Source organism: Alligator sinensis, unplaced genomic scaffold (genome assembly GCF_000455745.1).
Source record: "Alligator sinensis unplaced genomic scaffold, ASM45574v1 scaffold1096_1, whole genome shotgun sequence".
Lineage (NCBI taxonomy): Eukaryota > Metazoa > Chordata > Crocodylia > Alligatoridae > Alligator > Alligator sinensis.
In genome coordinates, this window is record NW_005842984.1 from 418548 (window position 1) to 442046 (window position 23499).

General features: G+C 42.9%; 1 long non-coding RNA gene across 1 annotated transcript in view; it reads left to right on the forward strand.

The window, feature by feature from the left end:
* Positions 1 to 2426: 2426 nt before the first annotated feature.
* LOC112548182 overlaps positions 2427 to 23499 on the forward strand; it is a 40523-nt gene continuing 19450 nt past the window's right edge. The window contains exons 1-2 of the long non-coding RNA XR_003091988.1: positions 2427 to 2585; positions 12496 to 12564. This is a non-coding gene — a long non-coding RNA (uncharacterized LOC112548182). The remainder of the gene's footprint in view (positions 2586 to 12495; positions 12565 to 23499) is intronic.

Consider the following 23499-nt stretch of genomic DNA (forward strand, 5'->3'; position numbering starts at 1 on the left):
TCTGAAAATTTGGACAGGGGAGTAATGGCAGCATTACTTGCAATGGCACTCAAATTTCCACCAGTTAGTTTTGAGGAAAATGCGTGGGTTATATGCAATACAATATGATATTTACCCAATGTATCTTAAGCCATCGTACATAACTACAGACAATGACGAAGCCCCAAAACAGAAACTCCAGGGATACCCTGGCTGGACAAGAGACTATACAAAGACAGATGGAAGATACTCATTTGGAGTCAAGGTGGGGCAAAGGCTTTTGTGGAGGGATGATGTAACAGCATCAGATGTTAGTTGATACAAACAAGGGAAAGAGATGCATAGGAAAAGAGTGCCAGTAGTCCTAATGGAAGCTAACATGGTTTTGCAAAAAAGTCTATTGTTGGATCAGAGAAATCAATGTGACTGGAAAACAATGGGGATGCTTGTAAATAAGGGTAAGTATGTGCTTCAAGTTTGCAGTGGTCAATGAGATAACACAAAGAACAGAGTTTAAAACTGTAAGAGATAATATGTGCAAAAATAAAAGGAACATTCAGGTGAAATGCTACATATTATGTATAAACACCACTGTTTGTATCTTGAATACTACACAGCAAGGATAGGAAGTGAGTCAAAGATGTTTTGATTACACAAAATAGATTCCAGTTCAAGCTGATCTCCATGGTATGCATACCATACAGGGACCTATATAACAAGTGACTTTCCTGCTGTTCTTTGTTTCTATATGAAGTAGCTTCACTGTTACCTAGCAGAACTAAATGTGACAGAGAATGTATCATCAACAAAGGCAGCAGCAGAAATTGAAAAATATGGGCAATCATCCAGATTCTTCATGAACAATTTTTTTTTGAGGATTTTATAGTGCAGAAATTAGTGTGCTAAATTCTGAGGCTGCAAGTTTTAAGCTTTTCAGAAATGGGTAAGAGTGAAACCATTTAGTCAAATTTCTTTGCATTCCTCAAGGTTTTCTAGTGTAAATAATGCTACCAGAAGTCTTTAAAGCCTATTTTTTTACCACTTTTAATGATGGGATCTTACTAATTTATTATAAAAGGGACAATAAAGAATAGTAATCAGTGCAATTAGGTAGCGTCTGTGATCTTTAATGATCACAAATAACTTTGGCAGTTCAAAAAACATTTCCATCTTTCTCCACTGATTTATACTTCTGGTTTGGAACATGTCATTGCTGTATTAGTCACTGCAAAACTAGACTAGAACAAAGAGATATTCCAATTGATTTCAGGATTTGGGTAGGCAGAATGTAATCACCCAAATTGGAATTTAAGCAGGTTATCAAGATAAGGCAGGTGGCATAGCAGCCAAACAACTAAGGCATCTTGCTGGAGTTCCTATAGTCAACCCAGTTGTAAATAGGTCATTTAGGCTGAGGGGTGCATCTGCTGGACATGGCAACAGCCACGTCATTCCTGAGTGTGCTCACGGTTACACTTATGTGGCATGTTTGGACCATGCTAGCCTAATGGGCATGGGCAGACTTTGATCTTTTATTTTTGGTAAGCATGGTGAGTCCATTCTTGCAGGCAGCCCCTTGAGTTCTTCAAGCAAGCCAGGAAGACTTAGAAAAATGTATTGCATGTGCTTCCTCACTGAGATTTTAATTCAGTCATTTCTTTTGGCCTTCTCATCTAAAATAAAGTTGTTCTGATTGAAGGCCTTATCAGGTAAAGGTTTGACAGAAATAGCACTGCTAGCTCTCTTATATTGGCAGTTTGGTGAATGGTTGCTATTAATTTCTTTGCAAAGAAAACTGGGAAACTAGTACTCAGATGAAGGTTTGCTGCTGTTTCTTGATTGTTATAGATTCACAGATTCATAGATGTTAGGGTAGGAAGGGACTTCAATAGATCATTGAGTTTGACCCCCTGCATAGGGGTCAGTTATGGTGCTGAGGTGAGTCCAGTATCTACACTGGACAAGCTGTATGGGAAGTTGTTGGGGATGCTGCTACTATAGGAGCTACAAAGTCTAGAGTAGTCCCTACAGTAGCAGGATCCACAACAGCATTTCGTACCACTTGTTTAGTACAGATTTACAAGGAAAAATCTGCCATGTACTGAATTACATGTACCATGAGCATACTAGATTTAAAATGTAGAGGTCTCCCCTACATAAGTACTGCTCAGACTCTTACTTGCTTAGTTTGTAGGATCTAAAAAGGATCATAACCATAATATGTACAGCTGCCTCAGTATCAAAGGACTGCCTGTATACATCTCAAGGGAAGAATATTTGAATCATGAGGACAAACTTGAAATTGAATCTTATTCATGCAATCAAAACATCTTTGATGATTCACTTCCCATCATTGCTGTGCAGTACTCAGGATATAAATAGCTGTGTTTTATTCATAAAAGACTTGCAAGCCAGCATCTCAGTCATTTCTAGCATGAGAGGACAACTCTATCGGCAATGGTGGCCATTCTGTTATTGAGTATAAAGAGAATATTGAAGTCTGGGATGCAAAAAAACTTTGGAAGAGCAGTACAGCCTCATTTGTTAGGATGGACATGGATTATTTACTGGAGTGGATGCTCTAATCTTCTTTCTAGACATCTGGGGTGAGAAGATAGATTAACTTTTTTTTTTATTTGTTATAATGGTTTTATGCTGATGAACTGGAGGCAAGCAATGTTAGAAATAGAGTTGTAACTTTCTTCAGCCAAATAGTAATTAGAAGGAAAGAAGAAAAATAAGGTTGTAATGAAAAGCCTTTTTACTTTGAAGCTAGCAGTACAGACTGCGTAATTTTTATGAATACATTGACTAATAAGTCTGCTTTGCTGTAAGCATGTGTTAGTGGAAAAGCATTAGATATTTCAGATAAATTAGTTCTATTTAGTTGAGAAATGTTTAACTCTTTCAGTGCAGCCTGCAAGTCTTTTATTGAATGCTTTCCATTAAAGACAACAAGCACAAGGTCTAGGAAAACTTTTGTCAACCTGAGCCCAGAAAGGTTCGGATTTCAACAGAACACAAGTTTTTCTAAGGCCTTTAACTAAGCTAGTTTGTTGTGTTTACCCTGACATCCCTCTGTACCAGTGGATACCATTTCTGTGGATACAGCATTTCAGGAAATTTTCCCTCCTTTATAGGTACTGGGAGATGTCAACAGTGCCATTAAGACATCACTGTTTCCCAAGGGACCATTTATACTACTGTGAATGGTGGGACACCAGAGCACTCTCACTGGTTCAGAACATATGCCAGTAATTATAGTAATATTCAATGGGTCCAGCATCCACTACATGGCTCAGTCTTTTGCTAATTAAACACAACTACAATAAAGAAAAAGTTACGCCAGTATTTAAACCCCATATGATTTAATATAAGATCCTTCTATACTTGGCCCTTGTTTTCAAAAGGACATTGATATAAGTTGTTATCTACATATGTCAAGAATTGAATCTGATCCTTGCCGCAGTTTTTGTTGCCTGGAAGACTTAGAAAAACACTAAGGACTTGATTTTTTTGGTTTAGTCTGGCTATTCTGCACCACTCAAACACCACAAAACAGCAGCAAACTACCTCAACCAGCTCTCCAAGGATTTCCTCTTGTGAAAGGGCAATCATTAGGTGATATATAGCTGAAACAACATTCCCCGGAGAAATAGCTTGACCAGGAGTTTCCTACATATTTGGATTCCTTGCTTCCAATTTTTAGCACTGAGTCTCTGAAGAAAACAACCATGGATTAAGTTACTCAGAGCCCCATGTCCTATGGAAACAGACATTGCCTTTCCTCACCTTTGTGCTACTGTAAACTTTTTATGGTGGCATAAACACAAAGGCAAACAGATGGCCATGCCCCGTGTTCTGTCACAAACACCAAAAATGTGTGGCTGTAACTATGGTAGTAATAGATTGTGTCATTTTATTGTGACAGATGCTTGTTTGCTTGGTGGTGGAAGAGCGCAGGCAGCTTTAGCTGCCCATGCTCTCCCTCCTCCCTAGACAGGTACTGCAAAGGCTTGAGGGGCCCAATCCTGTACACATTGGGAATTCCCTGGGTAGGACCAGCCCATCAAGCCCTGGGAGCACCTGCTGTCACATACTGAGGCATAGGCAGTCTGGCTGACAGTTTGCACAAGCTGTTAAGGTTCAAGGGATAGCCAGGGTCAAAGCCAGATGGTCAGAATCTGACCCAGGCCAAAACATTAGACAGAGCAAGGTCAGAGAGCAAGCTGAGTCAGATACCTATGAGAATCTAGTTCCAATAATCCAAGATACAAGGCAGAGGTGGAGGTCAAAGTCCCAACAGGGTCAGCAACAGCTGGTCAGATCAAGAATAAGAAGAGCACAAGGCAGGGAAATGGCAAAACGGTCCAAAGACAATAGATGTTTTGTTATCTGAACATCTTCCCTAAACAACAGGAAGTCTTTGGTAGGCAGGAGGATCCAATTAGAAGCTGAAGCCCTAGGCTAATAAAAGTAGAAGGCCTTCCCCCAGAAGGGCCCCTTTCCTTGGCACTTTCCTTTCCTTTATGAGCAGTGACCTGGTAGAGGGCTGAGCTGTTCCCTGAGTCCCAGAGCCAAATATATGGGACCAAGTCTTGACACCTACCTAGCTTCCCTAAGTTTTCCTGCAAAGATGAACCCTGGGGAATCTTGGGGCACATCTCAGTAAGCAGCGAAAGTTCAGGGATCCCCATTTATGGAGATAAACCCCAAGGATCTCCCTGAAGCATGTCTTTATGCAGGGAAAGCCAAGAGTTTTCTGTTTAAGCAGACATGCTGGGGAGATCCTGGGGGTGTCTCCCCATAAGTTGAGAATCTCAAGCTTTTTCTGCTTAAAGAGATGTGCCCTTGTGTGGCACATGGCAGTATGGGAGCTGGGCAATTCCTGGTGCCCTGTGCCTCCATGCTGGGACCTGTGCCATGCCCTGTGCAGGTCCATACTTCATGTGGAGGTATGGGTTAACATGAGTCCCAGCACAGAAGCATGAAGTAGTATGAAGCATGGGTCAGCACAGGTCCCAGTGTGGGGGCACAGGGAATTCCACAGCTCCTGCACTGCTATATGCCTCCTTGGTGGGACCTACATCTACTGGTGCTTCACTTGAGAGGCACAGGTCATCGCGGGTCTGGAAAGGAGCTGCAGGGCAGCCCCTGGCAACTAGAACATGTAGCCCCTTTTCCCACATCAGGACTCTGCAGGATGAAGAACAAGTGGTGATGTGTTTTGCCCAATAAAGTGGATCAGCTGTAGTGGGATGCATCCTGCCATAGCTGACCTGCTTTGATTTTGCAATGTCTGTTTCTACCCTAAGTGCCTCAGATGGAAATGACTTTTTAGAAACCTGCAAAAGGCATTTGCAGTATATGTCTATATTCAGAAACAGCAACTTCCTGGCCAGAGATGTAAGGCAATCAGGAGTGAGCGTGGGACATTTGAGCTATGTTAGCAGTTTTGAACGCATTGAACTTGAGCCAACCAGCCACACAAACATCCTGATTTCTCTTACTTTTCTGGCCACAAGTTACACTGTTGAATATCCCTTCAATACGCTGCAAAGAGTCAAAACAGTCATCAACAGCAATGGGCAGAGATCAATTGCAATGTGTCTAATGAATGTTCATCAGAAGAAGATTCATGTGAAGGAAAAATGTGTTGAGAGATTAGTGAAGCAATTCTGATACAAAGCAAGGCAACTTCAGTTGCTCTTTAAGGAAAACATTTGTACCTAAGTTAACAACTCTGCTACAGTTTCATACATAATTAAGCTAATGTTCTGTTTAACTAGGGGTATCAATCATTTTGTGATTAAACCCCCTTGAGACTGGCAACATATATATGGGAAGCTAAAGCATTAGCAGGTTGTTTGAGTATGATAAAAAAGGAACTGCTAAAGCTGCTGCTGCTTTTCAGGAAATTGAATAGCAAAATGGAAATAACTGTACATTTTTAACTTAATCACTTAGCACAATTAAAACATGTATTCCTTAACTTGACATTCTGAAATGGGCTCAAGAAATAAACTAGCAAAGCTATGTGCTGACAACCCCAAGCTTTCAAAAACTGTCAGGCCTAAGAAAATCACAAGGTCTAAAAAGAAATAAAAAGATTGGAGCCTTAGATTTATCTTCTGGCATTTAAATCTCTAGGGCATCTATCTGAGTCTTGTTTTGGAGCTTTGCTGTACAACTCTTGAATATGACATAGATATTTATCTATTTGAGACTGGCATTTGACTTCACGATCCCCAGAGCAGGGAATTTCAGGAAAATGCCGACTATCACAACAAATTACAAGAATTAAAAAAAACTGTATTATCTCTTTCCAGTGATTTATTATCTAAACATTGCCATTTCATCACTTGTCCCTATTTTTTTTACACTAATATTGTGGATGTGTTAGTTACAGCTCCATGGTTAAAGCTGTGCTGAGATTTGCAGCCAAAGCAGGATTAAAATACTTCCGGTCCATAATTAATTGTCAAGTATTCATTGATTGCAATAATCGATTGATTAATGCTAATTAATGCAAATAGTCCCTGTTAATAGTGTAATGATTAATATCTTGAATTGTAATGCCTACTAATGTGAACAATGTTCCATACTGTTATACCTTGATTTAGCTTTACATTTGGTACAATTGCTCTTCAAAGAAAAATTGAGTTCAGTATGTCATTTTCTAAATGACATACATTCCTAATTGCTTAAGAATCAGTCTTTAAATTTCCATTTATTATTCTTGTCAGCTGAAGTGTCATTAACCTCACTGGTGGGACCTGCCAGAAAGAAATGATATAAAGCATTCTAAGCTGGTTTAACAGAAAGGGCTCATGTACATGCCATGATTTTTGCCTTTTCATGCACTGCAATTTGGTGTCTGTTTGCATGAGTGGGATTTCCTGATGCTTTAAAATTTTTTTCTTGTGCATTAATCTAAAACTCCTTGGATGTAGTTGAGTTTGGCTCACCGGAAATTAAAGTGTCATGTCCATGGACTCGTTGCGTGCAAACACAAAGTCACTCAAAGATGTGTAATGAGCCACATGTAATTTGTCCACCAGTTGTCACTGCAACTTTTTTGTAGTTCACCCCTTCAAACTGCTTTCACTTTCAAATTGCTTCTGCTTTTTTTGTTTGTTTGTTGTGTGTTTTGCTGGCTCCCTGATTCCAAAGCTGTGTGGCAGGGCATGGGCATGGGGTGGGGAGGAAAGGGGAGGGGGGCCCAGGCCGGGGAGGGCAGCATTGGACTGTCCCACTCTCCTGCAGCACTGGCCAGGGACTTGGCTTAATTTGTTTTAAAACCTGGTGCATGTAAACACAGATACAATGCTCCAAGGCTAATTCATTTGAAAACCTAGTGTGTGTAAACATAGATGTGATGCTCCAAAATAAACAAGTTTAAATTTTATAAATCTATTTAATTTAATGAGGATTAAAACCTGTGGTATGTACAGATGCTCAAGAGCATCAACCTTGCACATGTCTTGAGTCTCCTCTGCTGCCCTTCTCTAAGATTCTGCATACAAGTCCTTTAAAAATCCTAGGGATTAGCTGGAAAAGTCTGTGAAATCATCCACTCCATCCCCCATGCCACTGGAAGAGAGTTCCCTACCCTCTATTTTCAGTCTAGTTTTAACTATCCCAAGAAATGAAACTTTCATCACTTTCTTCAGGAGACTTAACTTTCTCTACATCATCTCACTGCTGACAAGGTTTTCCTGGTGTTCAGCCTATATGGTCCTTTACCTTATTAATTCCCTTTATTTTTTACATTTTTTCTTGAATCTCTATCTTGCTTTCTGTTGCTGGCTGTAACTGTAGTGTGTATTGTGTAAAGGTAATATTAACAAAGAGTATGCACTCAGGACATAACTAGCTGTACCTACACAAGGCCCTGAACAGAGTTAAGATAATGTTACACATGCTTAATCATGAATATTCATTTTCACTTGTAAACAAAAATGGTCTGTCCATGTTGTCCTTTCCATTTGCTTTTCACAAATGTTCTTGTTATTGAGTCGATGAAGCAGAAGAAGGAGCTATGACCACATCTGGCAAGGAACCAGGGCTTGGTAGATGAAAACATGGTTGATTCAGGCTAGGGAGAGCTGCATGATCTGATCCCCAATTCTAGTACATGAGTTCAGTGATAGGAATATTGGCCAGAAGAGTGATTTGCATGTCAACACTGCTGAATATTTACCCCAAAGAAATATCACATTTATAACTGCACTTATTTACCATAGATACCTGATTCAACAGTTGCATTCACCTGCTTGGGGAACACAAAACATAAAGTGTATATACATATGCGCGCATATATACCCATGCAAAAACATACCCTTCCTATGTATGCGTATATCTGTATATGTACATATACACTCTGTGTGCATGTCTGTATATTCATATATGTGTATGAGTGTGTACATACATACACACACATATGAATATAGAGATACTCTACAGCTCAAATGACAATCTCTGAATATATAAACCAAAATAAAAGGATGTCAGAACAAGATTGTTTCATTTCAGCACTACCATAACAGGTGAGAAGCAGCAGCAAACTTTCATTTGAGTATTAGAGTCCTATTCCCCACTAAAAATAAATGCAGCTCTCAGCTACACTTGCCACCTGCCCAATTTCCTTTGCAAAGAAAGTAATAGCAACTATTCACCAAACTACCAATGTAAGAGAGCTAGCAGTGCTATTTCTGTCAAACCTTTACTCGATAAAATACCTTAAATCAGAACAAATTTATTTTAGATTGAGAAGGATAAAACAAATGATTGAATTGAAGTCTCCATGAGGAAGCACATGCGGTATGTTTTCTCCGACAAGCTAAACTGGAGTGCTATTGCAAAATGGCTCCTGCAGTCTCCACACTGTGAGGCAATTAAACATGGTAAACAAAAGTGCTTGTTTTACCTACAGCACTTGCCTCCCAGCAAGGTGTACTTCCAACAAGCTACCAAAATCCTAGAAGATCTGTGTAGCAGAGCTCCCCTGCACCACTCCACGCCATGAGGTAGGGGCAGTTATACCACTAAAGGAATTTTCTCACCTTCATTGGCATTGGATCTGGATACTGCTAGGGATTATGGTGTGCTCTTATCTTCATTTAACTTGGTTTACAAACACTTGAGTACTTATGATTACTTTGCTGCTGCTGACACTTGCTTGTGTCATTAATATAAGTGCTTGTCATTAGTTTAAGTGCTTCATGTCTCACTCTATCACTAACATGGTATATATTAAAGATAAAGACATGACCATAGATAGTGATGGGAACAGCACAACCCTAATCCCAAAAGTATGATCAGTAAAAAGAGTTATTCAAAGTCTGGGGAATTATTCCCATGTAGAGAATTAGCTAATAGTCCTATCTCAGAAACTAAGTGCCTAGACTAACTAAACAGAAAAGGTTCTCAAGATCAAGCAGGGTAGAAGAAAACAGAATTGAATACTCCTCACTGAGTGCGTCTACATGTACGCTTTCTTGAGCAGTAGCCTATTCTACTGCACATTAAAGCAGCATGTAAAAAACTGTGCTAACATGCTAATGCACAGCAAAATAGGCTACTGAACATTAAGCATCACCTAAAAAACATGCATTTGCACTACTGCACAATAGCGGAGCCAAATATGCATTTATTTAGTACCTCATATTGGATGTACTAAATATAACACTCATTAGGAAAAGTGCATTAATGCATATATAGACACTACCACTTTGAAGTAGAAAAGAAAAAAAAAGGATACTAGAAAAAGCAGCATAAGAATCTTAGCTCAAAATACCATAGGTTTATTAGCCCATTTTCAGCTACATAAATCCATAATTCTCTCTTCTTGCTCCCCCTTGCTCCCCCCCCACCTTTTAAATGAGATATTTTATCTTTTGACAGGTCACAGGAGTGTTTTTTGCCTGGCAGGATGTTAATGTGATGTGGCAGGAATTTGTCCAGTAGCCCAGGTAGATAGGTCTGCCCCAGAAAATACTGTCATGCACCCATGAACTCCTCACTCTGACATCTACCTTTTCTGCCATGTCCTTGGTTCTATACCAAACCTCACCATCCCAGGACCTGGCACAGGAAGTCAGCAAAGGAAGTTCTCATTTTTATTAGGGGATGCTGGGGATTTGGGTCACAAGCAAACAGATTAGAGAGAAAGGAACAGGCAGAGATGAATAAACATTAACATTAAGGTACATACACAAACAATCCAGGCAACAGATAAAAAACAGTGAGACTTTGGTGAAATCACCCAAGAACAGGTAACATTTAGGGAACATGAATACCACAGGATATACGTTTGAAAAGCCTTATACCCTCCCACAACTCCAGAGGGCCTCCCCACCAGTCTCTGTTCCCAAAAATGCTTAATTGCCATCTGCCAAGACTTCCAAGGCCCCCCTGCTGCAGCTCATATTCTGAGTCTCTAGCCATGTACCTCTCTCAGCCATGGCATCCCACACTCCCTTGCTGTTTTGTTTTTTTTTTCTCCCATCCCCTGCAACCTTCTGGGAATTGTAGTACATGTTACAGTTCCTACCTCCAGTCCCATGGAGGCTTCTGGGAGCTGTACTTCACTACTTCATTACAACGTTATAGTACATGACATTCAACATTTGTTCTAGGACAGTGGTCAAAAGTGACCCATGTACTTCCAATCCAAGGTTTCAGAAGCTTGATGTGGACAATTCTCTTCCCTTCAGACAGCGAGGCTTGGGGATGCACTGTGCTTTCCTTAGGACTGGGCAGCATAAATCATGGCATAAATCATGTCGGGCATAAATCATGACAGACTTGACTCTATCTTTTGTGACACCATGCAACCATGATAAAAACAGTTCAGTGCTTGTGATCCCTGAGTAAATTAAACTGAATTTTAACCATTAGGGCTAGGTATAGAAATTCAAAAAGTGTGAGGTGGATTTGCATTAACTTTTGTGGCTTTTTCTAAGAGCCCTAGATTAGTCTAAGAGTGAACAGAACTCACGTATGCCCTTGAGGGGTGGGAGGCAGGGTACAGAGGTGATCTGCACAGGCTTAAACCAGCAGGCTGGGGGTATTTACAGCTCCCAGAGAATCCTGAGCCCAGATGAGCAGCCAAGCAGGCAGCCAGTCCTGAGTGCCCAGCACAGCTCCAGCCCTGCTCCTCTGCCAGCTGTTGGCTCAGGTCTGAGGAAGCTGGAGCTGGGGCCATGTGGTTGCCTGAAGCACTGGGAACTGGGGGTGGGGAGGGGGCTTGTTGGCTTGGGGCCAGGGGGAGTTCTGGGTTGGGTTCACATGGTGGAGGGCTCTGCTCCTTCCCGCCTCCACCCCACTCCTTGTCCCCAGTTTCCAGTGTGGCAGACAACAAGCTCAGAGCCATTGCTCCTGGCTGCAGGTGTCAGCAGCATCCAGGCTGGTTGTCACCAGCATCCACTGCTGTGCAGGCCACCTGAGCTTGCTGGCTGTGGGGCTGGGCCAACATGGCAGGAGAGCTCTGTTGCCCCTCCTCCCCCCTGGTCAGCTGCAGCCAGGAGCCACTGCTTGGAGCTGTGTGCCTGTCCACCATGCTGGGAACTTGGGGCAGGGAAGGGGGGAGTGGATCCCTCCCACTGCATGAGCCCTCCCTTCCCATTGTTTTGGCTCAGGGATAGGGCTGTGCAGCAGGGGTGCTCTGTTCCCCCACCCCCCTGCCTATCCTCACAGGCAGGAGACATAGACTATTCTGGTGCCCGTCTGTGACAGCCCATGGATGCGGCTGGCCTGGTGCTAACTCAGAGCAGACAAGCACTAGTCAAGACTAGCACTCCACTCTGTGAGGGGCACCTGGGATACTGGAGGACAGTGAACTAAGTTGATATGCTATGGGAACAGAAGCTCAATATACTGCTGTAACCTAAATCAGTTAAATCTAATACTACTTCCATCCAGATCTATCTTAGACTGGGTTCTGCCATTTTGAAACTGATCTATGTGTGTGGTGAGCTTCTGTTCTATTATAGGCTTAGACCCATTTCCGATTGCTTATACCAGTTTATGTGTAATGTCTGTACCTAGTCTAGATTTTAAGTTATTCTTGCTCACTTCAGTGCATATTTATTATTGTATTGCCTTAGCTGTGTATTTCTGTGTATTTCTATGCCTTAGGGAGTTTGGATTTTTTTTTAAAAATTAACCTTAACGCTGATTTTCTTGGGTTCTTAGTGCAAGAGTTTCAATATAGCAAGCTTTTATTTGTATCATTTTACCAAGAGATTTCTAATACACATCCTCAACCTGAACTTCCTCTTTACATGAGTTATCAATGCACATAAATTTATGTAAATTGTGTATTATAAATGTTATACATATATAAAAATAGCCAAACTATATAGGACATATTGTATATGTACATGATATTTGTGTGTGCATTTTACTCGGAAAGAAAAATCCATGCATTTAGGAGCAAAGTAAATATGTAACTAAATAAGCAAATGTGACATGGAATCAATTGCTTTCATTCTTACTTATTTTTCTGTTTAGTGGAAAATTTAGAGCGAGAACTGGCTTTTTGCAGTGCACGGAACAAGCAGAATCATGGAACATTCACAGGTGTGTGTGGGATGTTGGCTGGTTTATCTTCTGCAAACAAAGTCACTACTCACTTATGTGCTCTTAAATGTAAAACAGCTGCTGCATTGGCACTGCTTAGAGGTAAAAGCCATGCAGAGGCAGAGTTCCAAGTCTCAGTCTTCCAAGCCCCAGTCTTACAAATTGATTAACCCTTTCATTATTAACTACTGACAGCTTTCTACTGCAGTTAAATAAAGTCGAGGACAGCACATTAGTATTTTAGTAAGGGCACATATTGTTCTTACACAGAGTAGCACAAGAGGTTAACAACATGAGATACAGGGGCAGGTTTGAATCTAGGGTCCTTTCTCTTGTTCTCCTCCTACAGCTTTTATTCTAATTAATTAAAAGCCTTCTTGGTAGCATTTCCATTCTTAGAGAGTGCTATAATGAAGCTTTGCTGGCAGTTCAAGGTAAAATTTAAACCTTGCTGAGGGGAAAGATTCATAGCACACAGTAGAGCCAAGCAGGTGTTATAAAAATATCCCATGACAGCTTTGCCAATGCAACTCAGCCCTGGACTGCAACAATGCTATTATCTCACGCCTGGGCTTCTTTTTAACAATAATTTCCACAATACATGATGACTTTATGCCACGGTTAGATGGCCACAACAACTAAGTTGAACCCTCCATATTTATTTTGCTTTTTGACCCAAAGAGGTTGTCAGGCCATGAAGGCAAGTGTCTCTTGTAGGTGTTATAAATAGACGTGTAGAAAGTTTCCCCATTTACTGTTCAACTGGTAGTCTGTAAGGAGATAAGTTGTGGCTCCTCAGGCTCCTGGCTAATGCTTCCCCCATCACTCTGGCTACCAAACCACAGTAGTTTTGGCAGACATTTGGCTGAATGGTTTAGTCAGGGATGAGCCTGCCTTGAGCAGGGGGACCTATGATCCGAAATGTTCTCCCTCAATGGCATCTCTGCACGAGCCTGCCAAGCTTTGTCCTGCTTTTTATATTGTGATTTCATAATTCAGTGCTGCTAGAATTTCAAGGTTACAAGGAAAAGGAGAAAAATATTGTGTCTTTGTGAACTGTTTTTACCTTAAACGCTGAGTTTCCTCTGACACAATGCACAGGAAACAACTATTGTTTGTCATAGTAATGAGTTAACATTACAGTAGTTCCTTAGTTCACAAAAGGAGTCAGATGTTACAGCTGCCCCGCTGGGGTGGAAAACACAGCTCTGAGGGAGGCCCTTAGGCTTCTTATCTAATGTCTAGAAGGAGGGAGGTTGTGCATACACCTGGGCGTCAGCATCCCCTGGCTGGGATATTTCTGAACGTGCTATGCCCACCCATTCCTGCAGTCCAAAACCACATGAATGCTGAAGAAGCCACTCTGGAGTCATTCTCAGCAACTGCTCTGAAAAACACTGAAGAGTGGCCACATACTGATGCTCCAGGGGGTATTTCACCATTATATTCCCAGGTTTGGAAGATATAAATTGGAGCAGGTGGACAAAGCATGTTTAGGTACACCGTGACCTGGGTATGGTGTCACTGAGATAGAGGCATACCGTCTGGGAACCTGAGAATAGGAGTCACAAAAGCCAGTGTGCTTTTGGGCAGCTGCAAACTGTCAACAGAAAATCAGTAGGATATATTTTAAACTCTGAACCTCTGCAGTTATAAAAGCCAATATGCCTACATTTATTGGTGCAAAAGAAATCCCAATTATCAATTGGAAAAGTGCTACTTTATTTCCATCTGACACAGACAGTCTTTGGCTAATCTGTTAGCAAATTCTCTGGTTCTGCATCATTAAGTTAAATACCAATTGTGATTGAGTGACTCTGCAACTTCTTCTGGTCTTTGTAAATCATGCCCCCATGCTTGATGCAATGAGAACGGTGAGCATTAGCTGAATACTAGATTTAAATGCACATATCTCTGCAGCTTCCCTAGTGCAGTGTGAATACCAAAGACCTTCAAATTAATCCCTCCACAGCTCTGTGCTAGTCTAAAACAGGATGCAGCAGAGTTTTTTCTCTTATATGGAAAATAGAATGAAGACATCAAGTACGTGGATAGATGAGTTTTTACTATGTAAAGAAAGGAGAGATTAAACCGACAGTTTTTGTTTTGTTTTTTCCAGCCAGGGTCTAATAAAAACATGGAGTAAAACATTAGCTAAGTGTTTAGCTGTCCAATAAGGCTCTTCTGAGATACGAAGTCAATGGGAAAAATAATGTTTAACAGAGTGTTTGAATAGTGGTGTTCTAAATAACAAAGATTAACTATAGGACAAAAATTGTCACACTGATCAAGGTTATGTGATACCTCAGTGTGATAAGAGAAGAAATAACAGTTTGTTTTAATTACTCCTCTTTTTCCCTTCCACATCCTTTCCCTTTGGCTTCATTTCCCTTTATTGAGCCTTGAATACTAGAAGGAAATATCTAAAACATAAGGGTTTAAATACTGAAAACTAAAAACACTATTCTATGTTTTTACAGTCCTCTATAGCTTTACATCTGTTTATGCAACATGGATTCATAGATTGTAAAACTAAATGTCAGGACAATAATGGAAGGTGTAGAATTTTACCCAGGAATCCTATGTTGAATTTAGTAACTTGTTGAACTAGATCATTTATGCCTTATTGCCTTGCCTTGTTTCATTTTGAGGCTGTTTCAAAGCTCTCTGTTTTGTTTCAATGTCGCTGTTTGGAGCTCAAAACAAGTTGAAACAGCGTCAAAACGAAACTGCTGGCAAAATTTTGCACAGCCCTACTCTTCATCCCCACATCCAAATAATTGATAAAGACATTGAACAGCACCTGTCCAAACACGGACCCCTGAGGGATATCACTGGCCACGTCTTGCCAGGACGACACAGATCCATTCATTAGAACTCTCTGGGTCCTACCTTGCAGCCAACTTCCTACCAACTTAACCATTGAGCACTTAAGCCCACAATCTTTCAATTTTCCCGTGAGGATATCATGGGATACTAGATCAAAGGCCTTTTGGAAGTCTAGGTATATAATGTTGATCTCCTCTCCCATGTCCAGGAGATGAGATACCTGGCCATAGAAGGAGATGAGATTGGTAAAACAAGACCTGCCTGTGATGAGTCCATGCTGGCTGTTGTTTGGAATCCTGCCCTCTGCAAGCATATAGCACATAGACTCCTTGATGAGTTTTTCTAAGATTTTCCCTGGGATAGAAGTTAGATTGATTGGTCTATAGTTGCCTGGGTCCTCCCTCTCCCCTTGTTGAAGATGGGCACAGTATTGGCCCTCTTCCAATCCTCAGGGATCTCCCCAGTGCACCACGAGCTTTGGGAAAGTTTTGCCAGGTGTCCCGCAATGACCTTGGCCAGCTCCTTCAGTACGCTTGGGTGGAGGTCATTCGGTCCTTCTGACTAATAAATGTCTAGCTTTTCTAGTTGGTTATGCACCAGCTCAGTGTCAACAGTAGGAAGGCAATCATTCCCATCGTGACTCCTGTGAGCCTTATCTAGCATGTTTTTGCCCTTGGTCCAGTGAAATACAGGAGTTCATTTTTTTCCTGGGCATTCAAGAGTTCATTTTTTTCCTGAGTGTCAGTTACCAACTGTCCTGAGGTGTTAAGCAGGGGCCCCACGCTTCCATTTGTTTTTCTTCTGCTCCCTACATACCTAAAGAAGGACTTCTTATTGTCCTTGCTTCCCATTGCTAACTTAAATTCAGTCACCGCCTTAACTTTCCTAATCTTCTCCCAACATGTGTGGACTGCTGTTGTATAGTCCTCCTTGAGGACTATCCCAAGCTTCCATTGTGTGTATGCCTCTTTTTCCTTTTTCAAGAGGACCATGATAGCCCTATTAAGCCAAGTGGGCTTGCCAGTCCTTCTGCTACCTTTCCTCTGCACAGGAAAGGTCTTCTTTTGTGCTTTGAGGATTGTGTCCTTGAGAAACGACCACTCTTCATGCACTTCATTTGCCTTCAGTCCCTGGTCCCACCTGGCCTCCCCTACTATTACCTTAAACCTGTTGAAATTTGTGTTTTTGAAGTCCAGGACTTCAATCTTGCTTGCTGATTTGTCTGCCTTGTAGTGAACAGTGAATATGATCTCATGGTCGCTATCGCCCACCCTTAATATTCAAGTCGCTCACCAGATCAACTCCTTTGGCCAAGATCAGGTCTAGGAGGTGCTGCCTCTGGTTGGTGCTTGTACCTCCTGGGTCAGATAGAGCTCTTCAATACAGGTTAAGAAGCTATGTGACCAATCTGACCTAGCCAAGTGTTCCTCCAATCTGCCTGGGTAACTGAAGTTGCCCATGACTACCATGTCCCTTGCGCGTGTGGCCTCTGCCTGCCCTTGAGAGAACTCCAGATTGAGCTCCTCCCCCTAGTTTGGTGGCCTGTAGTAAACGCCTACAGTTAGGTCTCACTCATCACACCCCATTCCCCCTCTCTCACCCCACCGCAAAGTTTGACCCAGAGGGTTTCAATCTGCTTATCTTTGGAGCCAGTTGTGCCAATAATTATAGTTTCACTTTTATAAATGTCTGTTCCCTTGTTTTACTTAAACTTCAAGGTGCTGAGCTTGATGAAAGTTATCTGAATGGATCTAGACAGTGTCTGATCCTGCAGTTACACATTTAACAAACAACATACATTTTCCTGCCATTCTAGAAAAAGTGCATACCTTGAAGAGCATGGTGGAAGGTGTGTGCACAGAGGAATAGGACCAGGTCTAAAATTCATGGCGTCTTACCTATCAGAATTTACATCATACTCTAGAAAACCATATATCACCTCATACTGTATAATCTTTTTAAAGTGTTTAGGCTTTGATAACACGAAGCTAAACTCCTGCCTTGTCTTCCCTTTATGAAGTAGTAACATCATGATGGGAGTAAGCCTTTAAGAGAGATTTGAAGGAGAGGAAGGTGTTGACTATGAAGTTCGATGAATTTTACTCACTTACGAATAGAAAAGTTACCTAAACTACTGTATTGGCATTATTGGATGTGTGTATTTGTAAGTTGTGGCAGGCAAACAAAATTTAGAGCTTGCTTTGGTTCAATTCAGCATCCCAAAGTTTGAATATCTCCCAAAGCTTCTGTGAAGTGTCTACTTTGGGTCCAGAAGCATTGGAAGACATTGATCAAAGTTCAAATCCCACCCAGACTTAACATGGGTAAGGCACTTCAATTTCTGTAGCTAGCAGCACATATGGGAGTGGTAAAGGTACCAGTGAATTTGGTCACCTTTTCTCCTGTCTGAATGATCAGGTACCAATTTACAGCAGGATTGACTGGGGTGGCCTTTGGCCTGAGTCTAGGGTGAGACTTAAACTCACACTTGGAATCTATAGTTGGAGACCTAACTCCTCAACTACCGTGTCCCTTTGGAAATTGTAAGCTGTGTGAAACTTCTGCTCTTTTTTAGCTGTTCCTGACTAGGAAGGAAGATTACCAGAATAGCATTTCTCAGGGGATTCAGGCAGTTCTCCTTCCCATTTAAAGTTGAAATCCAAACTGCAGATATGTCATTTTCATTTTGAAAGGTTTAGTATTTTATAAGGATTATTTTGCCTAGCCCTGGTCAAGACCACTATATCTCTATCTATCCTTCAGTCAATTTTTTCTCTTGATTGATATATCAAGAGGGCACTTTGGCCAAAATCCTACATCACTTTTATGTACCCAAGTGGCAGTTTTCCAACTACATAACTGCCTTTTCTGGCACGTATGGTTTGTGACCCAACTCCCCAATCAGTGTGAGTGCATAAGCATCTCCATAACTACAGAGAATGAACAGGAGGCTGCACTCTGGCCAGACAGGATTGTGTCTCCTTATGTGCGTACCTGAGCACAAGTCCCAAAACTGTAGCTGGGAAAACTCCATAACTAACAAGTGCAGAAAGGGTCCTCCTATGTTTTAGCCTTATTTCTGAGTGGTTAGAGCACTCACCCTGTAAGTGAGAGACCTGGGTTCTAGGTACCTCCCTCACTCAGAGGCTGTTTGAACCTGAAACTAGTTAGCTTCCTAGTATAGTGCTCTAACTGCCAGGTTGCAGGTTAGGCATTAGCCACCCCCTCTCCTGCCTTCCTTTTGAAGCTGGCTTTTTGCTTGGCCAAGAGAGGGAGATATGTGAGGTTGAGACAAACAGCTCAAACTAGAGTGTGTGTGGCTTCATGAGTGTCACAGTACAGACCTAGTGTTCTAGCCTGCTGCCTTTCACCCAGTGGGGCAGAAACTTATCCATTGCTCTCTATACAGTGAATTTTTAAAGATAAAATGCTGTGGCTCAGCTGCAAGAAGGTGGCTGGAGAAGGGCTTGGGTAATACATAACCTACAACATTGTTGTTGGAGCACAGTACTTGTAAGCCAGAGATGCAACTTGAAACCTCTCTGGGTCAAGAGGTCCCAGACTCTGGGTCTTCCATTTCCTGGGTGAGCGCCTGTTAGCTACTAGTGCTAAAGCATTAGAGGACCCTTCTGGTTTTACTAGCCCAGAAGTTTGAGGTTGATACTCAACCATGCACGTACAGAGCCATATACCTGTCTTGCCAGAGAACAACCTACTACACATGCTCTGTAGCCATGGGGCATGGGACAATGAACTGTGCATAAGTGCCAAAAATGGCAGTTATGGCTGGAAGACTGCTATTTGTGTGTGTAGTATACTGGGAGTCTATCCTTGAAATCGATCCCTCTCTTTAAAAGGAACCCTACTTCACTTCCACAGAAAATCATTTAAAATAAAATAAAAAGAGTGATCACTTTTATTACACCAACTAGATACGTGCAAAAAAATTTCTTAGCTCAGTGAAGATGACCAATCAGGTAAGTTTGTAGTTTTCTCTATCTTTGAGGATATTACTGCATTCCTATTCCTTCTTTTAAAATTCTTATTTATAATGCTTGTGGGTCACAAATTTGACTGCTATTTCTATGTAAGGACACAAAGAAAAGGGACACTTTCTGACTTTGAAGTCAAGGGCCTTGTTACACCATACACTGTGAACTGCACAAATGTTGATGGTGTTAACGTCAGCTCACATTTGGAGCAGTCACACTTCAGGCCAGCAGGGGCCTTGAAGACTGAAAGGTAAAAATCCCCCCCTCTCCCTTTCTGGTTTTCCCCTCTGCACCCTGGGCTCCCCTTCCTCCCACCCAGGGCTTCCCCCTGTCCCCCCCACCCCCGCTCCATTTACTTGTGGGCTGCCCACACTGTCTGTCCCAGGGAAGCAGGTAGGGAAGGGTTAACCTGCCTTCCCAGCCCCAGGGGCACTGCTTTTGGACTGCTGCTCTTCTTTGGGCTGAGCCCACTCAGACAGCAATAGCAGTGGCAGTAGCAGCACAGGCACGTTAATTCTTCTTTGCCTGCTACCTGAGGACAGACAGTGCAGGTGGCCACAAGTAAGCAGAGGAAGGGAGTGGGGGAAGTGAGTGGGAATCTGGGATGCTGAGGAGACTGTGGGGAGTGTGGGGCACTGGGCCTGATCTGGGCCAGCAGGGAAAGTGGGTGGGTGGTGTGGTTACACTAAGAGGTAGCCTACAGTGGCTACCCCTTAGTGTAACATGACCTGGGTAACAGAAAGCAGAGATAATCCTGCCCTGGGGTGGATTAACTTTGAGCCACCCAATGAGGGCATAAAACTAGTTTCAGGTGTTAATGTTCAGACAATCCAGTTGTTAAGAGCTCCAGGAGCTGCTCAAAATTACCATGAAACAAAGCCCACAGTCCAGACAGAACTCGGGTGATGAGTTAGGGTTGCGAAGTCAGGTATTATTCTGCTATAGCTTTACATTGGTATCACTCTGATGACTACAGTGAAGTTCTATATGTTCAGGTAAATCAGATATAAGACCAGAATTTGGTCTTATAACCTTTAATGTTCCTCCTGTTGTACTTTACCTTCAATATTACAACTCTCACCTAGGGTAGCTTTTTTCACTGTTCAGAATTCTACAGCAGGGGTTGTCAACCAGGGGTACAAGTACCCCCAGGGGTATTTAGAAAGGTCATAGGGGGTACACACAGGCAGACTGGCAGGTGGGGATGGAGTGCACCTCCAGGCATGGCAGTGGCATCTCCCCCACAGTGTTCCCACACTTCACCTCTTACCTGGAGGAGGGGGAGGAGGAGGGATGTGCTGGGCACCACTGGCCCCACAGCACACCGTGGTGCCTCCCCGCCTCCCACCCCAGCTCACTGTCCTGATTGACCACAACCCCTTTACAGCAGAGCTGTGAGGGTCTGAATGGCATGGGGGGAATGTGTTTTGTGCCCACCCGCCGCAGTGTGCAACTGACCTGGTGTGCTGCCCATCAGTAGCCTGCGGAGCAGCCTCCAGCCATGGCAAAGTGGCGTGGTGCACGGCCAAGTAGGGTGGTGGCAGTGGATGAGCCGTCAGGCTCTGTTTGTCCCACAACCCAGCCCAGCTGGGGCCCCATTCATGGTGAATGGGACCCCAGCTGGGCTGGGTCATGGGACAATCCTGACAGTGCAGGAGGGAGTAGGGCAGGGGTGAATGATTCGCCTGTGCCCCACTCCCTCCTGCACTGTAGGAGTCTCGATCCCCAGCCCCACTTCCTCCCTCACTGGCATGGGAGGGCAGATCGAGGCCCCCATGATGAGGGAGGGAGCATGGCAGGAGTAGGGGTTGGGGGTGAGCGGGGTCCCAGCTGCCCAGGTGTTAGGACAAATGGAGGCCCGGTGGGGCACCCCCAGGCCTCCGCCTGTCTTACTACCTGGCCAGGCTGGGGCCCCACTCACCCCAGCTCCTGCTCCTGCCTGTGCCCCAGTCCCTCCCTCACTGCAGGGTCCTCGATCTGCTCCCCTCCCCATGGCCCTTTCCCCTTCCCCCAGCCCTTTCCCCCACAGATTTACCTGCTGGGAGGCACGTGCATGCACATGTGTACTCAGCAGCCCCCCAAATATTTTTTTCTCCCTCTGCCTTTGCAGCTCCTGCCCCTGCCCCAGCCCCAGCCCTAGTCCCTCCCTCACTGCAGGGGCCTCGATCTGCCCCCCGCCCCCTTAAAACAAGAAAAAAAATATAAAGGGGTACATGAGCTGAAACTTTGAGGCCGAAGAGGTATGCTTGTTAAAAAAAGTTGAAAACCCCTGTTCTACAGCATTTGGTCTTAAAATCCTGTATTGCCTTTTATGCTATGTTCTGATGATTGGGGAAAGCTTTTTTATTAAATTTTTGAGGACAGAGAGAGATGTAAGGTGTTTGATGGAGAAAGGGAAATATTTTAAGCTTCTGGGGAATATTAGAACGACCACAGAATTTTCAAAAGGCGTTTAGGAGCACAAGTCCCACTGAAAGTCAGTGCCATTTGTCTGACATGCCTGAGTGCTTTGAAACATTTCACATTATATCTATTTAAAATGCAGATGGGTCTGGATTCACACATCCCAAATCTTGTAGAATTTACTTTTTAACCCAGATCCTCATCCTAATGTCATATTATTTCCCAGCCTTTTGTAATGAACCCCAGCTCATTGTCCCCCTGAATCGTATTAAAACTCCATCACCAAATTGAATTCTGCCGCTGAACCCATTTGTAATTCATAGCACACTAAAGAAATTAATAAAACAGCTCTGTACTTTCAGCTCTGTGTGCCTGTCTCATAGGAGGCTGGCAAGTTAACATGGACAATGTTCTCTTGCACTGCAAATATGACTGCCTTTATAAGCCAGATCCAATGACATCTAAAGTTGTTGGAAAGAGTCGATAAATTTCTGTGAGCTTTGAACTGGACACTGTAGACAGGATTCTGTTTCACTTTATGTGCCCACATGGCACTTACCCAGCCATGTATTTGCCATTTATAGCACTTGTGTGCAGTTTTCACATTCAGTGAGGACACACAAGTGCCCCCATGGCTACTTCACAAGCTCTGCAGGCTGCACTCTGGTTGGGCAGGTAAACAGCTCCATTCACATGTGAATTATAGCTGGGCAAAATCCCATGATTGATTGGGGTTAGCTGGAGGGTAATAGCCTTCTCAAGTTTCAGCCTACTACTCTAGTGGCTAGGGCACTCAGGAAGTGGGAGATTCAGGTTCTAGCTCTTTGGTATCCCAAGGGTGTTTGAACCTTCATCTACTGACTTCCCAGCCAATAAATTCACCCATCAGGCCACAGGCTGGACATTACCCAGTCTGCAGAGACTGAATGCTAAAGCAGTCACACCTGGACTACTCTAAGCGTATCTATCTATAAGGTTGGGGTTGAAAATGGAGTACATACTTACCTGTAGTATGCAGTTATCCAAACTTAATGGAAGCAATGCTCACATGTTTGTCAGTGCTACAGTATAAGCAATCCTTAGGGTGCCCCCATTTTTAAGGCTTCTAGTAGCAGCCCCAGGATTCAGTATTAAAACTGCTTCAGGGTTGTTTGTACCACTTCATGGACTGAGCTGTGTGTTGACTTGAACAGCGATTATAGCTAATTGTCCCTGTTGGGACTGCTATGAGAAGCCTTGAAAATGAAGGGAGTTAGCAGCTGTGAAACAAACTTTCTCCTTCTTGCTACTTGTACAGTTTCTGAATAGAATTAGTTAAGGAGGAGACAGTTACAGTTGGAGTTAGTATGCAGGTCAACAGAAAATTACAAAGTAGACAGTGGGAATGAAAGATGGTATGCGCTTAAGCTGTTTAATGCATTTAATTGACATTTAGATAACTGGGATTTGTTAGAATATAAATGATAGGCAACAGATTGGGACTATTGTGTGAATGAAACCCTTACCTAGTACACATGTAAATGAAGTAAGCTGCTTTTTAGTGCGTGCTCTTGGTGTGTTCAGCACCATTCTTAGGTTCGCAGTCTCAGATGTCCTCCTGAATGCGGCTACCTGGTATTTTTCAGCATATGCCATCCATGGAACAGTAGCAAATGGGTGGCTGTGTTTTTGTGGCAGGGCACCCTAGTATGGTCCAACCCTGTTTTGAAGA